At 46.2% G+C, this 15,824-nt stretch overlaps 1 non-coding gene across 1 annotated transcript; it reads right to left on the minus strand.

The window, feature by feature from the left end:
- Window positions 1–367: 367 nt before the first annotated feature.
- On the minus strand, window positions 368–474 carry LOC123581636. Its single transcript, XR_006703884.1, has one exon. It is a non-coding gene; the product is annotated as a U6 spliceosomal RNA (small nuclear RNA).
- Window positions 475–15,824: the final 15,350 nt, after the last annotated feature.

Here is a 15,824-nt window from a genome sequence, read left to right on the forward strand (position 1 = left end):
GAGTATATGAAGGAGTGTAACGCCTGGGGGGAGAGTGTTGGAAACATTTGGGAGAAGCACCCACATCAGCTGCCTCCTCCAAGTGGCTCCCTGCTCAGGCCCAGTCTCCTTCCCCATTCTGGTAGCTCTTTGAGGCTGGGTGCCACCTAATCCCAACTGTCTCTGGACTCTGGCTTCTCCATGGCCCTTTATGCTCCAAATGAATGCTAACTGCTGCTCCGGGCACAGGTGGCTTAGAAAGGACGTTCAGAAACTAGGAAGAGAGCAACCTGAATTCAGCCACTGGGTCTGTTTAAAATGCATCTGCAAATGCAAGATGTATTTGTCCAATTTTGTTTATTTATTTGTTTGTTTGTTTATTTATTTTTGAAATATGGAATGCTTCACAACTTTGCGTGCCATCCTTGTGCAGGGGCCATGTTCCCCTTCTCTATATTGTTTCCATTTTAGTATATGTGCTGCCCAAGTGAGCACTTGCCCAATTTAGTTTCAAATGTAGCATAAAAAAAATGCTTTTTAGGCTGTGAGTTTAAAGGACTACAACCACTTTTTCTTTCTGCGTGGACTACGGGAATATGGGAAGGGAACCCGTAAGTCTGGAGGCGGTGTGGGGCCATGCAAAGATTACAGACACTGGGGCTTAACATTGGTGGGTCAGGTGTGGTCTATACGTGTTAGTTTTCATGCTCATTCTCCTATCACAGAGGAGACCAGCTCTATTTCCTCGGTTATAAAGTGATTATGCTTTTGGGGTAGTAACATTAAGCATCCCTCTTTTCCACATTGGAATTTTGAATGCAAATTACACCTTTGCAGTTTTGACAACTCTACCTCTAAATTTGGGCACGTCCCCTAATACATCCGTGCTTTGTGAAGGAAACTCTAAAGCAGCAGTTTTCAAGGTGAGAACCAAAGTAAGAATGACATCTAACATCAGAACCCAACGCCCATGCTTATGTGACGCAAAGTAAGACTTTTTGATTTGACTCAAAGACTGTACCTCACATCATAACCCAATGCCCGTGTGTACGTGAAACTTACAAAGTATCATTGTATTTTCGATCTCATTCGAATGCACTGAAGAAATGTCACCTATGAGGCACTAATTTGATTTCACAGCCTACAAGAGATCATGATACATAAGTTGGACCCTTTCTTTTTCTGACTATATACTATGTATTGACAGTTTGGGTTGAAATTCTTGGTTGAACCAGTTATCCCTAGAGACTGTGTGGGGGCATGAGTAGCAGAGACTGATGAACACAGGCTGTTCTGGCTATTCTTGCTTTGTGTTCAACCACAATTACGTACTTTGATATATAGTAAGAGCCCTGCTGTGAAGTCAAGCCTCTGTAGCCCCCTTTTTACTCAAGAGAGTATCTCTGTGCAACCTCTGATGATGGACAGGAGGTGGTGGCTTTCCAGGGGAGCCCACGACTGCCACGTGCTTCTACGAGACAGTTTTCTTGGCTGTGTTACTTCTCCAAATGAGAAATACTCTCTGCCCGCAGAAGTCAGTTGCAACCATTTGCATAGTCATGTTCACGAGCGTAGAGCCACTGCTGCCCCTGGGTCTGTCCATGCCCTGAGGTGAAGCGTCAGAAAGTCTCAGGTCTCTGCGCTGCTCCTGCCTCCAGGTGAAAACCTGAATTTGGGGCCGTTTGTTTGCAGTTTCCTTGCTATCTGCCCTTTCCTCTGCGTTTTAGCCAGCTAGAATTGACCTCTGGAAAGAATGGACCCTTGGCCTTTGCTCTGATCACCAACACTCGACCTCAGAGAACTTTATACTGCTTTACGTAACCCTGCCATTGAACTCTTGGAAACATGCCAACATTAGTTTCTTAAGCCTTCTGTTTATTTATTTTTTTCCTTTGCCTTGGGATAAAACATTTTACCCCGACGATAGCACATAGCACTGCACGGGGACCACAGGCCAATCTCCTCTGCATTCTCCAAGAATTGTTGCCATGAATAATGTTCCTGCCAGCTTGGATGCAAAGAGGCCCGTGTATGCTTTGGAGTTTGCAGGTGAGTTTCCTGGAGCATCACTTGACCCGTCTTCACAACACGCAGCCCCTCTCACACCATGACCGCCACTGGCCTGTGTGCATGCATTTCACTGTGTCAGCCAAGTATAGACGGTCGTTCAGGTCAATGCAGTGTTCTTCGAGTAAGTCTTCGGAAGCCTGCGTGAGTTTCAAACTAACATGGCAGGATCTTTTCTGCTGAAAATGCTTGATGATCTCTCCCCTGAAGCCCCATTGGGCTTCATCGGGTTTGACGGCGACGAAGATGCCCTCACCGCTAGCCATGGTCTCTTCCCGCTCCAGCTACTGTGGCTCCAACTCCAGCTGTTGTCGTCTACCCTAGAAATGTGCTTGGACCCCCCACGGTTCCCGGCACCCGCCGGCCAGCATTACTGGTCATCTCGGCTCACAGCTCCCAAAGGATGAGCAGTGACATGGGCACCAACACTGGGAGGTTGTACGGCTAATGCATATTTATCCTGTCATCTCTGCTAGGAAAATAAGCACGAGCAATCAGTAATACTGCCGTGAGCTTATCTTAGGACTTCTTTGCCAGCTCTTTTGCAAGCTCCACTTAAAAAAGTGTTTTCTAACAATCAAGTGTATTTTTCTGTATTTCTGATGAAGTGTGAGGTTATCTGAGAGCTGTCAACAAAGTCAAAACAGCAGGCAAAGCATGTTCTCAGGGACCATGTTTTGATTCTTGTATACAATCATGCACAAAAATGTGTAGAGTTTTGATCATAGGGGATAGGCAGGAGGCAGTGGAAAAATAAAAGGGGAGATTGTTGGGTTAACTCCCATGCTTATTAGAACATGGATCATCATCCAAAAACATACACGAATTAAAGAGAAAAAAGAACAAAGACCATCATCATCATCATCTTCAATAACTTGTGTCGATCATCCCTCTATTATACAAATTTGGCCCAATCTAAGATGAAATAAATGATTTTGAATGCCTCTGTTGCCAAAAGTTTACAATAAATGAAACTCCCAAGTCCACTTTGGTTCATTGGAAGTTTTCAAGCCACCTGACATTATCACCAGTTTTCTTCTTTCTTTCTTTCTTTCTTTCTTTCTTTCTCGATAAATGCCAAAACGAACAAACAAAATTGTTTTTATTGTTTTATTTTCAATGCTTTATATGTCAGCTTTATGTCAAACCTGTGCTATCTTCTTCCCTGAGGTCTGTTTCCTAGTGCGTCAGGACCTGTCTACATAAGCCCTGCTTTGTTAGGCTTATGCTCCCCTTGGGCAGTTTCTCCTTCTGAAAACTTTACCCCGACGTCACCTGTGCCCGGATTTGTACCTGCTGATGCTGCCCGTGAATGTGAGCCAGGGGCATGTGAGGACGGTAATTCAGGTCTAGGCCAGGTGTAAAAGACAAAATGTAGGTCAGCATGGCATCCGTCTCCAACCTTTGATATGGATGCAGGTCGAAGGGCTGGGGCAAGTCTCCCAAGGCCCCCAGACTGGAACTTGGCCTTCCCAGAGGAGCAGCTGTGTGGGAAGGGTGACTGGGACGCTCTCCGGGCCAGGCTCAGGGGCTGCTTACTGATCCGCAGGGATCATCACTCCAGCATGTATTCCTGGTACGGCCTTCCCACCGCCTACAGGCTGCGTGCGTCGGTCTGGACCAAGCCCGCTGCGGTCACGGCTTTGTTTCTGGCCTCAATACAGGCAAGGACATTTTTCATGCCTAACTCTTCTGAATGCTAAACACCACTGCTGGGAGGTATGGCAGGCCAGTTCTGATTCCGGGATTAGAGTTTCCGTTTCCTCCCGAATGACATAGACTGATAGGGCCGTTGTTTCCCGGAGCTGTGTCCAGGCTTAAGTGGGAGGAACCGACAAGCAAAGAAAACATGAAAATCTTTGACCTGCCAAGCTGACGATTGTCTCAGTGATGCGCTATTGATTCTGGGTTCACAAGGAGACCCAAGTTTTCTGCTCCTCCTTTCCAGTCTCCGTTATCTCACTATTGAAACCAAGTCATGGTGGAGCTTACCAGAATCCTTTTGGGTGAACCGCAAACTCGTTTTACCAAAATGCCTCGTTTATTTTGAACGACACTTACTGAAAATGGAGGCAGTTCTTCCGAAAGGGTCCTATGTATGAATCAGTACTCAGATCCGGCGCCTGAAGGGAATGGCCTGGTCACAGGATCGTGTGTCCTTCCCAGAGTCAGCCACCAGTGCAGCCCCAGGGCCGGGAGGTGGGGGTGGCGGGGAGGGGGGGTGCAGGGGGTGGTGTGGCAGGGAGCACAGCCCTGCTGGCTCTGCTAACTTTCTCTCATTAGCCTTGTTGCAGTTACAAGGCGAGCAGGGTTCTCCCGCAGCAGCAGCTGCGACTTTCTGGCTTGCCGTCTGTCTCCTGGCTGCTTGGCTTGGAAAGTGGCCACGGTCACTTCGTCATTTACCTACAACATGCTCCCTGAGCTCGTGTAGCAGCACATCTGAAGGACATCCCCCCAGCAGAGCCAGACAGGGCAGTATAGCACCCACAGCAGACCTCTGCTGCAAGAGGAAACGCTCTAACGTGAGACCCGTTTGGAGACTATCTATGCCTTTTGCTTCCTAACACGGATTTCTGTTAGTGTTGCTTAATAGCCCACTTTAAGCTTCTTTTGGGAAATTGTCAGGCATAACAAAACGAGAAAGGATAGACTAATGGACCCCCGTGGACCCATCACCCAGCTTTTGTTGTCAATGAACAAGGGGCCAATCTTTTTTGTTTGTTTTTAAGTTTAATTATTTATTTAGAGAGAGAGGAAGAGAGAGCACGGGGCAGGGGAGGGGCGTAGGGAGAGAGGGGGAGAGAGAGAGAATCGCAAGCAGGCTTCACGCCGTCAGCACAGAGCCCCACTCAGGGGTCGAACTCACGAACCATGAGATCATGACCTGAGCCCAAATCAAGAATCCAGAGTGGGACCCTTAGCCTACTGAGACCCCCGGGGTGCCCCCGGTGCCAATCCCATTTTGCGTATTCGCATATTTCTTACCAAGCCAAATACTCACGGTACCCATATTTTCAAAACAACTGACTCTATTTAGTGATGACTTAGTGCAGTGAAGCCATCACCATGAGAATCCACAAAGGCTTCTCTGCCTTTCAGCAAGGCTATCATGGGAGGGAGGCAGAGAATGTGTGTATCCGGGGACCAGAGAAAGAACGCATTAGGAGTAAGTCAAGATTTTAACTTCGGCATATCAAGAACTTCCAAACAATGTCGGTGGAACCAATAGCCTTGCTGGCTGGGAGGAGGACTCAGGACCTCCTGGAGACGCCAGGAGGTCGGTAGGGGAGTGCAGGCTACCAGGGAGCGTGGGGGCCGGGAGTGCCACTCAAGGAGGCGATGTCTGAGCCATGTCCCAAAGAGTGTGGGCGACACAGTTCAGGGAGAAGGAGGACACCGGCTCTAATGAGCCTTGCGACAAACAAAAACTGAGTGGTTCACAGAGTGGAGCCCACAGTCCGGGCCCAAAGCACTGAAGGCAGCAGGCAGGAAGCAGGGCTGTGTTCAGGGACCTGTCGGGGAACAAGGAAACCTTGGCTTGCTGCATTTGAATCCCAGACTTGTAGCCTCTGCAGGTCCTCTGTTCTTCTTAGAAGAAGGAAAAGGTCGGGGAGGCGGAGTGCCAAACCCAAGGCCCCACAGCTGGTTAGGAGACTTGAACTTGGTTTTCTACATGATAACTCCCACCTTCTTCTTTAGACCACGCTGCCCCTGGCTTTGTTTAGGTAAGGAAATGATATGTACCTGCGAAGCACCTACCCCCTGCAAAGTAGCTGACTGCTCCCTTTTGGGCGAAGAAGGAAAGAATCCAGGCTGAGGCAAATACTGCTTCACTACCGTCATTCTACACAGTGACTAAGGTTGTTACTTTATATTCAACCTTCTTATAAGGTCAGGGAATGACAACACATTATTCACTCTTGGATGTTTGCTAAGCAAATACAAAGCTTGGATGTTGGCCTGTACCCAGTTTTCAGTCGGAGAACGTTCCAGTTGCAGTTTTTGGAGCTGTGGATGAGGTGAAGAGATAGACAGATGTGATAAGAAGGGGATATATCAGACATATGCCGGACTAACCATTTTTTAATTGCATCAAAAAATGTTTTTGCCCTAATGTGTTTTGGTTAATACCTTCCATTGCGTTTGTACAGAGATCTACCCCGTGATGGGGCAGTCTTTAAAATAGGTGTCTATTCTTGGTTTCAAGAACTTCAGAAGTGTGCTTCTTTATTAAAGAAAGACTACGTGTTTTTATGCTTTGAAGGAAAGGACTGTAGATTTACCGAATACAGGAAAATCAGAAGCCAGGCATTTGCACAGAGTTAAGATTGTTCAGGAGGGTAAGTGACTTACATGAACATGGAAAGAAGGGTCTCTTTTCGTCACACTACTTTCTATTTATTTCTGTAAGACCTTTTGAGTTGCCTTGCATTGAAGGCTTAAGTCTGCTTATTGTTTTGTTAGCGTACATCCTTTCTTTCCTCTTTTTTCCTACTTCATGTTGGAATTTTGAACCGATCTAAATCTGAGAATTTATTAAAAATGAAGCTAAGGAGAAATTTTGCCTGGCACTACAATCCTTTAAGGGGCCAAGGAGATAGGAAGTGAGGAGAAAAGGCTTCTTTTCTTAGGTTTCTTAGGTCATGACTCAGCCGAGACAATGAGTGAATTACTCCATTTCTCTTTGCTATAGTTTTCCCCTTTGTAAAACAATTTTAATAATCCCTGGGAGTGCTGCCTGCAGACTAATTCTACCCTCTCTGAAAAAAGGAGCTATCAAAATAGGGTATATGATTAGGTAATACCTAACTTTTGATTTATACTAACATGACAAGGTTAGCCATATTTTTTTGGCCAGCTTTCTGAAAGAAATAGTTTGATTTGCATAATCACCTGGGCTTACCAGCCCATGATGACCACAATGGCTCCGTGATTCAGTAGAATTACAAATTCTTCTCTTATTGTTCTGGGCAACCAACTATGCAGATGATTCAGCTTCCCCCCTCCCCTTTTTTTTTTCTTTTTTGGTCTCGTCTCATCAGCTACACATTCCAAGAAATTACCTTAAGATTTGTTTCACCATTAAAGCGACATTCTCAGCTGTGCTCCAATCGACTGGATAAAAGCAGAGAACCCATCAGAAGTTGTTCCTGGTTGACTATCACCTTTCAAAGTATGTGGATGTGGGAAAAAGCCCTCATCCCTCCCCGACTATTGTTAAAAATAAGTAATGATGTATTATAAGATGCTTCTCATGCCAGAGGGTTCCAAAACTTTTTGCGACTGCACATATAAACAGGAATTACTTCACCAGCCATTGAAATGCGGCCACCTCTTGGACTAAATGTGGCAGCTGTTTAATAATGCATAGCAACATTCCAAAACAGTGGAGGCCTGGAAGTGAGGGACAAGTCTGCATCCAACTAAAATCACCTGGGAAGTTTCCTGGGCTGAATTGTGCTGTGTTGGGAAGGATCTTTTGTGACCGCAAGAGGCCAGGACATTAGTTTCATGTGTCCCTCGGAAATTCAGCCCCATTCTGTTTAGTGCTGGCTCATGGTCACCTGCTAACTCATCCAGATCCCAGACCACAAAATGATGGACGTTCCTCTGAAGCGTGGCCAGTTTTCCACACTGGCTGATGGAGGAGGCTGGGCAGTGTGGAGAGGTGGCCTTGGATGAGGATCATGGTGGCCTGACCCCTGCAACAATATTTGGAACTGCTAACGGTCCAGGGTGATAGAACAGAAAACTTTGTCCAGTTCTTCTTGGTCACTGTAAAATGCGTTCTCTGCCTTCCGAGACATTTACCGCAAACTCATCGTTGAGTCAACACTGCTTCATACTGACCTGCTCAAATGTGCCCTGGTATCTCAGAGAAGACCCAGAAGAGTCTCCATAGGCCACCATTTCATTAGCAAAGACAGCTTCTCCTTCAGGCAGAAGAAGAACTCAACTTACAGTTAGAATCCTCTTTTCTAGATAGGTTTAATTTAGGGAAAAGCCACACTCCTGACCACTTGTATTCCCTCGTGCCTTCTGTTCTTCCAGTTTACTGTGATTATGGCTATGGCTAAAAGAGGGAAATGAACCCAGCATACCAAAACCCATGAGAGGCAGTGAGGACAGTCTCCCAGGGAATTATAGTTGTACACACATTCATTAAAAAAGAAGAAAGATCTCAAATTAATAACCTAGTTAGTCGGTGATTAGTGGATTCTCTGAGAAGTTGGTTCTTTGGGAAGATCAACAAAGTTGAGAAACTTCAGCTCGATGAGCAAAAAGAGGGGGGCAATCAAGAGTGGTAGAGACTTGTTTCATTCTAGGGGGTTTGATGGTACCAGGCTGGTCTCTTGACTCATCTGGAACTGAGAGCCTTTGTAGGACTCCCTTAGAACATGGAGGGTGGTGGAGAGACCAAGATCATTCCTGGGAGGTTGTGTGATACAGGTGAGATAAAATGGTGTGTTTTCTATACCCCAGTGATTCTTCTATGAACAAAAAAGGGAATCACAAACATTGAAGGCACTGTTACAGTAGAAGAGGGAAGTCTGGGGTTGGGCTAGAGGGTGGAGGGCAGAGTTTGGGTTTAGTAAAATCAGGAGGAACCGGTGGTGGTAGAATGACCTTTAGAGAATGATTGTCTCACCAAACTCTTGGCTCACAGCTCTTGCTGGTGAATCCATCCCTTTTCCTGCCCTGAATCACTCCCTGGGCCCAGCAGTCTTGTCTTCTCAAAGTGCAAGAGTCAGGGCTGTTGTTTCAATTCACCATAACCTGGTGACAGTTCTGATTCTGCATGGAAAATTCCACTTTCCTAACTAGGTCCAAATTAAATATTGCCTTTGCTAATTTTAAATCATTCTGCCCATAGACAAATGGCTTTGCTAAGGACATTTTGAAGAAATGTTTGAGCAGTCAACAAGATGCCATTTCTACCACGTGAAATTTTGCGGAAGTGAGCAACAGACACGCGCTGCTCGTGACCTTCCCTGGGCGGACGGACAAAGTCCTGGCCCTGGAAACACCATCCCTGACCAACACTGGAGAAACTATGGGGCCTTGCTGGGTGTGTCAAACAGTGTCTGTTTTGTTAAAATGACCCTTTTTCCCTCACCTGCGACATCAGATTGTCTCTGAGTCCTGATGTTCTGTGTTGTCTTCTTCAGCTCTGCTTCAGAATTACAACATTTCTCCCTGGGCCATCGGTAGACACTCCTGGTCTCTTCCTCACCTAATCTACACCCCTCCAGTTTCTACTGTGCCAGTGACTTATTTCTACAGATGCGGCATGGCGGTTCACTTCCAGGAGGGTGCCTTGCTGACTGCTGACTGGACACCGGAAGCCAGCATCTGCCACCTGAGAAGCATGGCAATATGGAGAGGACCTACCTTTCTTGACCCATGTCCGTATCTCCAACCCCTCTCCGTGTACACCATGTGTCTAAGTCGTGTAAGACTCGTGGTTTCCTGAACTTGCAACCTTTTCCTCCTGTGCCTCCAAGCCCCCACGTGACCACAGCTTCGACTGACATCTTGGCTGTGATTTCATGAGGGACCCTGAGCCAGAGCCACCTGGCTAAGCTGCTTCCAGATTCCTGGCCCACAACACTGCGATAAATGAATGTCATTGCTTTAAGCTGCTCCTTTTGGGGGAAATTTGTTACGGGGCAATGGATTCCCCTCTCTGGCCTGGTGTTGTCATACGTCAGTAGAAGGATACAAGCAACCTACCGCTGTGTTGTTCAGAGTAGGCAAACCTATGAGCAGGGCAGCCATGACAGAAGGGCCCTCGCCCCCCTTGGCTCTGTGAGCTTTGTGTCAGCATCATTCAAACCAATGTCTGTGTGCATTCAACAAATGGGTATTTAGATGGGCATTTAAAGGGTGTTGTGCTTTTGTCAAATTTGGGAATGGACAGCATGCAAACAACCTGGGAGTCCTGAGGTGGAGAAAGCAGAAGAAGGTGAGGGCCTTGCTGAGTGAAAAGCATCTGTAGTGTCTGAGCTGCCTTTTCTGCTTCTCTCTGTCATGAAGGGACACAGTGGAGAGAAGAATGGATATTTTGAGAAGAGGATGGCTATTTGGAAAGTCTTCAGGAACAATAGAACATGTTCATGTTCACATGGTTTGTGTGGTACCAATTGACCAAGAGGTCAGGGCACCGTGGAGTCTGATGGGAGCCGTAGCTTAGGTTTTCTGCCAAGTCATTTTGGTAACGCGTCACATCAGTGCGGTTGTATGTGGAGTCATTTCAGAAGGAAGAACCGAAGAAGGCAGCGAAGGCCCATAGTATATGGCCTCTTGTCTGTGGCCTTCAAACCCAAGGCCTTGCGTGGAAATGTGGCCCGAGCTACACTGTGTCACCTGTCTCCTCTGTCCACTCCCTTTTTCCTGCCACAGTGACCAGGACCCCAGGTCTGACAGTTATTGGGCACCCGCTCAGTGTGTTCTCGGCACTCACACGCTTCCTGAGCTATGAACGCTTGTGTGCAGGAGGGAGTCTTTATGCAACCTCCATTACTGTGATGTGTTTTCTCACCTGGGAGCCTCATTATTGTAAGCCTGGCCTCTGTGGAAAGAGAAGATTCTCCACGGCGTATAAGGAAATCTGGATTATGTTCTGAAGACGATGTTACGCCTCAGCAGACAGCGTAACAGGCATATTGCTCTGGTACGTTAGGGGGGGTGGGGCCCGGAGGGGGCTGAGACTGGAATTTGGGGGTGTCAATCAGGAAGGGTGACAAGGTAACCCCAAAGAGATGCTGGGGGCCCGATCTGAAACGCTGGCCAGAAGCAGTGGTACCCGGTAGCTGCCTTACTCTTCCTTCGCAATGTGACCAAAGTCATGAGCAGAACAGTCCTCCAAGACTTATCTGGTGATCGTTTGCGAGACGCACGCCACGGTGCAGGTGTGGTGCTGGGAATGGGGTGGGAGAGAGGAGCGGGCCCTCCTTCTGCCCTCGAGGGGCTCACGGGGGCCTGCTGTGCGACCCCCCTGCCCAGTGCGGGCAAAGCACTCACCTGATGGTGATTATGCATTTCACACGGGCTTCCTGAGATAGTAGACACGTGAGGTGAAAGCAGGAATAATTACTTAAAATTGAGGCAGGATGTTTCTCTGTATCCTGTAGGTGCGAACATTCAGTGACCCCGACAGCATCTTGGAAGGCCTTCTCCTTTTGAGTCATGTCTAAAATATATACTAAACTTAGCTTCGGCAAAACAAATCAACAATCGAACGATCTTCTGTTCAACTGACCCACCTGGACTGTCTTTCCCAGAAATCATTTTTTTCGCACTCATTCCAATAATATTCCAATAGTTTGTAGTCACTAATTACCAAAAAAAAAAAAAAAAAAAAAAAAAAAAAAAAAACCCTCCCCGAAAAGAACACCAAAAAAAACTTAGGTATTTTGCTCTCCAGCCATCATTCATTTTACCAATAAAATAAGATAATTTGCTTGGTTTCTTGGATAGGAATACTCAATCTCTTTTCGTGTAAGTTTTAGAGGATTCCTTTTCAGCTTTGTCTTGCCTGCATATATCATGTTTCTGCGGTGGTTGGCCAGGAATGGGGGCTGAGGAAGCTTCCGGCACGGCTGGCACGAGTGACGACGTATTTGTGGCGATGAGAAAATCTCTCTTGACCTGGGCGGAGTCGGAGACCTGGGTGTGCTGGCCCGGGCCCGCCTGTCCCGGCACCCCCGGGCCGGCCTGCTCCCACTGGGCCCTCAGCCATGACTCAGCAGCTCTCACAGGCTCACTCCCACCCAGCAACCACAAACCAGGCTCGGTGATGGGCTGACTGACTAAATAACAAAAAGGAGACGCTCTCTCTTTCCGTATCCCTCTCATAGGAGAGACGTGTGTGTTGGAGCGGTGTGCTAAAAGTTGTTTTTATGTTAGGCACGACCATGATGGTGACAGGAGATTTTCAGTACTGATAATGAGGAAACCGAGAGAACCAAATGCCCTAGCTGACCCCAGGGATTTTTATCAAAGCTCTGGTCTGTAGTTCCTGCCTATCAGCCGACACAGCTGCTCCTGGATAAGCCCCAAAGGAGCCCTGAACTTGACCCATAGCATAAGACTTTGCTCTCACTGGGCCCAGCAGTTATGATGGGGAAAAGGCTCAGGGGGCAGGGATTCACACAGAATAGCGAGCCGTTCAATAAAAAATTCGTTCTTACTCTGCACTCAGAACCATTTCTGTTGTTCTAGATTAGTCATGTCTAAAGGGGATAGACAAAACTAATGTCGTTCCTTAGATAAGATGATTTGTATTTTGTGGATTCCTGTGTTTTTTTTAAATGTTTATTTATTTTGAGAAAGAGAGAGAGAGAGAGAGAGAGAGAGAATCCCAGGCAGGCTCTGCACTGTCAGTACGGAGCCCGACCGGGGGATCGATCTCACAAACTGTGAGATTGTGACCTGAGCCGAAATCCAGAGTTGGATGTTCAATCGACTGAACTGCTTTTTTAAAGTAATTTTTATTGTTTGAAAATTGCCTGGGATTTAGAAATATTTTTCTTCATTGCATTTTTGTTAGGTTTGGATTGGCGCACATCTCCATTCATCGAAACTCCCCTGTTTCTTTCAGGTTTTGACGACGTGGGAGGCAGACTCCAATCACCTTCCTGAAATCACGGTCTAAATGTGGGTTCTTGGCATTCTGTCTTTTTGGATTTTAAAACTGAAGCTCTTCGATGAAAGTAAACATAATTTTAAATACGCTCTGTCAGTGTGTGTTCATAGATTTAGATCCCTTATGTAAATGTTAAATTATTTTGATAGGTGGTTATACGTATTCTTAACATTCAGGCCGTGAGCCTAAATGTCTGGTTGAGGTGGCTTCTGTTGTTTTTCTTCATTTTGTGGGGAGGTAGGTGGGCATTTGGAGGTAAGAAATGTGGTGAATTCAAAGGTAGACGTTGCAGGTGATAAGAATTTTCCTAAATTTGAGAAGGGACTGAGTGAACCAGGTTTAACAAAGCCAGACTTGTTCTATACAAAGGAAAAGTCTGCAGAAATAACAGAGAAACCAGGAGGTAAGTTCTGGAAACGCGGGGGAAGATGCCCCAGGACTAAGATTTCTTTTCTTCTTTTCTTTCTTTTCTTGGTTAAGGAAAGGGAGGGGAAGCGAAGACCGAAACGATTTGCTTCCTTTAGAAACATGGCTCAGCCACCTGGCATCATGGGAGGCAATCTCCCTGGCTATTTTTGGGGACGTAATTCAACCCAGAGTGTAAGAAACGAAACCCTCTTCCACTTGGTGAGGTCACCAAGAACTATGGTGCAAATCACTAGCTCTCTGGCCATTTTCAAGTAGTTGTTTGCCTTTGTAACCATAACCCCCATAAATCAGTTCTAGCACCGGGGTGTCCTGAGGCATCAGAATTAAGTGTGAGGCTTCCCATCACTGAGAATCAATCAGAATCGACCACGAGGATCAGATGGCAAGGTGATGAAATCACAGTCCAAGTGGGGGGTGAACAGAAAGTCTCCGCCTGGGTGAGGCCCCTGGTTCCCCTTTGTGAATCCACTCTCTCCACGGAAGCTGGGGTTTGTTTTCACTTCCTATTATTCTAGTAGGTCATCATTTTGGGTGTGTGAGTGGTGACCTTCCCCAGTGTCATCACCAAACCTCCTCTGCAGGACACCCGGAACAGCTTCCACTTTAGATGAAGGATGCTAACTCTGATGTGTTTGTTCGTTAGGTTAAGACTCATCTGACTCTCGTGAGATGGCGACAGAGTGGATGGAGAGTGAAAAACTTACTTCAGCCACTGGAGCTGTGTTTTCTTACCGGTGGGAGAGGGGACATCCAGGATGTTTGAAAGCGATTTATTTCCCTCAAGTGAACGAATTGATATTTTGGGCTCATGGAGATAAACTCAAGTTGCCCCTTCTTCATCCGAGTAGAGCTACGGGTGTTTGTCCCTATGAAAGGTGAGCCAGCATCACCAAAATAGATGAAGAAAAATGTCTGTTTGCACTTTCTGTCCATTTTTTTTGTGGTATGTTTTTCCTATTTTCACCAGTGAAACAAAAGTTCCCTTGGAGGAATACAAAAGGAAGTGTTATTGTGACGAATTTCCTTTTATTCCTGGTTCTACATCATGGAGAGATATGATGTTTTTAATCTACATTCAACTTTCTCCCTGAGGTTTTTGGAGTCAGGCATTTACTCATTTGGAAAGTGTTGGCGCAAAGTACAAGGACTCTGGAATCAAATCTGGTTTTCTCGCCATTAACAGGACAGGTTGGCTAAGGCTTTCTGATGCTCAGTTCCCTTCATCTATGAAGTGGGAATATCAACTGGCAAGATCGTCACAGGTTTGAAGCGAGTGTGTGTCCAGCCCCTGGAACAGTACCTGCTAGAGTGTGGGCATTCAGTGAGCGGAGCGATCATATTAATGCTCTGCTGCTCATGGTCAGAGCATTGGCAACAGTAGATGCTACTGCGGGACTTTGTTACCATGGTGGTATGCATACCTTTTTCTTTGCTCTCCACTATAACTCATTTGACTATTTTTATCCAGGAACAAAAGGGAGACACTGAGCTCTCCCTGCTTTTAAAAGTGTAAACTGAGAGTCCTGTGATTTTTAACATAGTTGAGGCGTTTTGTAAATGGACTACTTAAAATAAAGATTCCTTACGATTTGGGTCATGGAAATTCAATAATTCGTGGCTGCCTACAAGACAGTGTGCGGTAATATCCTTATCCAAATGGATTTAAAAGCTATTTTCCCTCTGACAGAGGTGAATCGTTAACAACGGCAATTATCGTTGCTTCCAAAGAAACAACCGTGTTGTGGCTGAAAATATTCAGGCCACACTTCTCAGTAAGTTGGTAAACAATGACAGGTCACCAGAAAATGTTAACAATGATGAGTTTTCAACACCCACATCATTTTGGGGTCTGACATTTTCTTTCTGGTGATTTCACTGGCAATCTTGGTATCGGCGACATTTAACTTCTGTACCTCGGAGAGCAACGTTTCCCAACTAGGTCTTCAATATCAAGCCCAGTACGTACCGATCACATACAAGAAGACAGAAAACCAGTTCCCTTATTCTCATTTTGATGGCATAATAGTAAAAATGGCTTAGATCATGGGACATAGGCAAGGGTGAGCAATGAAATTAGTGCTCTCTTGAGAATTGGGTCTTCTCTTGGATTGGGTCTTCTCAGATGGGAGGCATTTGTTCAGAATGGTAGACATTTGGTTTCTATCTAATCCTGGAGAATGGACGAGGATTTGAGTGGAAATAGGACCTTATGGGGAGCAGAGGCAGATGCCCACCAGGCTTGGAGGGCTCCAGAAAGGTAGGGGTGGGAGTGGGAACAAGGACTATAAACAAGCTAATTCTGAAAAGGGGCATGGAGTTCCTGAAAAGACTCCAGGGTGCAATTACAAAGAGAATCACCAACTGATTGTAAGGCAGAACACTTATGTTAGAAATTGGACGCCATTGGGCTCTTTGGTGGCAGAAAAGGGTTGCTGGCAGGGGTGGGGACGGTGGTGCAGGAACGACACCCCTCTCTCACCATTTCCTACACGGCTCCCTCCAGTGGGATGGGGGATGTTTTGGAGCACATGTTTATCACCTCAATGGTTCAGGGACAAAATGATACCAAAAGCAGCCCAAGTTCCAGTTTCACAGAGAATGCCTCTGTTAATGTCTTGAGTAAGGAATTCTTTCTAAATCCTTTGAAATCTAATTCCTGGGATTTTTAGGTTTCTAGAGTTAGTATAGTAAGAGTCTATCT

The sequence above is a fragment of the Leopardus geoffroyi genome, chromosome A1 (assembly GCF_018350155.1).
Source record: "Leopardus geoffroyi isolate Oge1 chromosome A1, O.geoffroyi_Oge1_pat1.0, whole genome shotgun sequence".
In the NCBI taxonomy this organism is placed as follows: Eukaryota; Metazoa; Chordata; class Mammalia; order Carnivora; family Felidae; genus Leopardus; species Leopardus geoffroyi.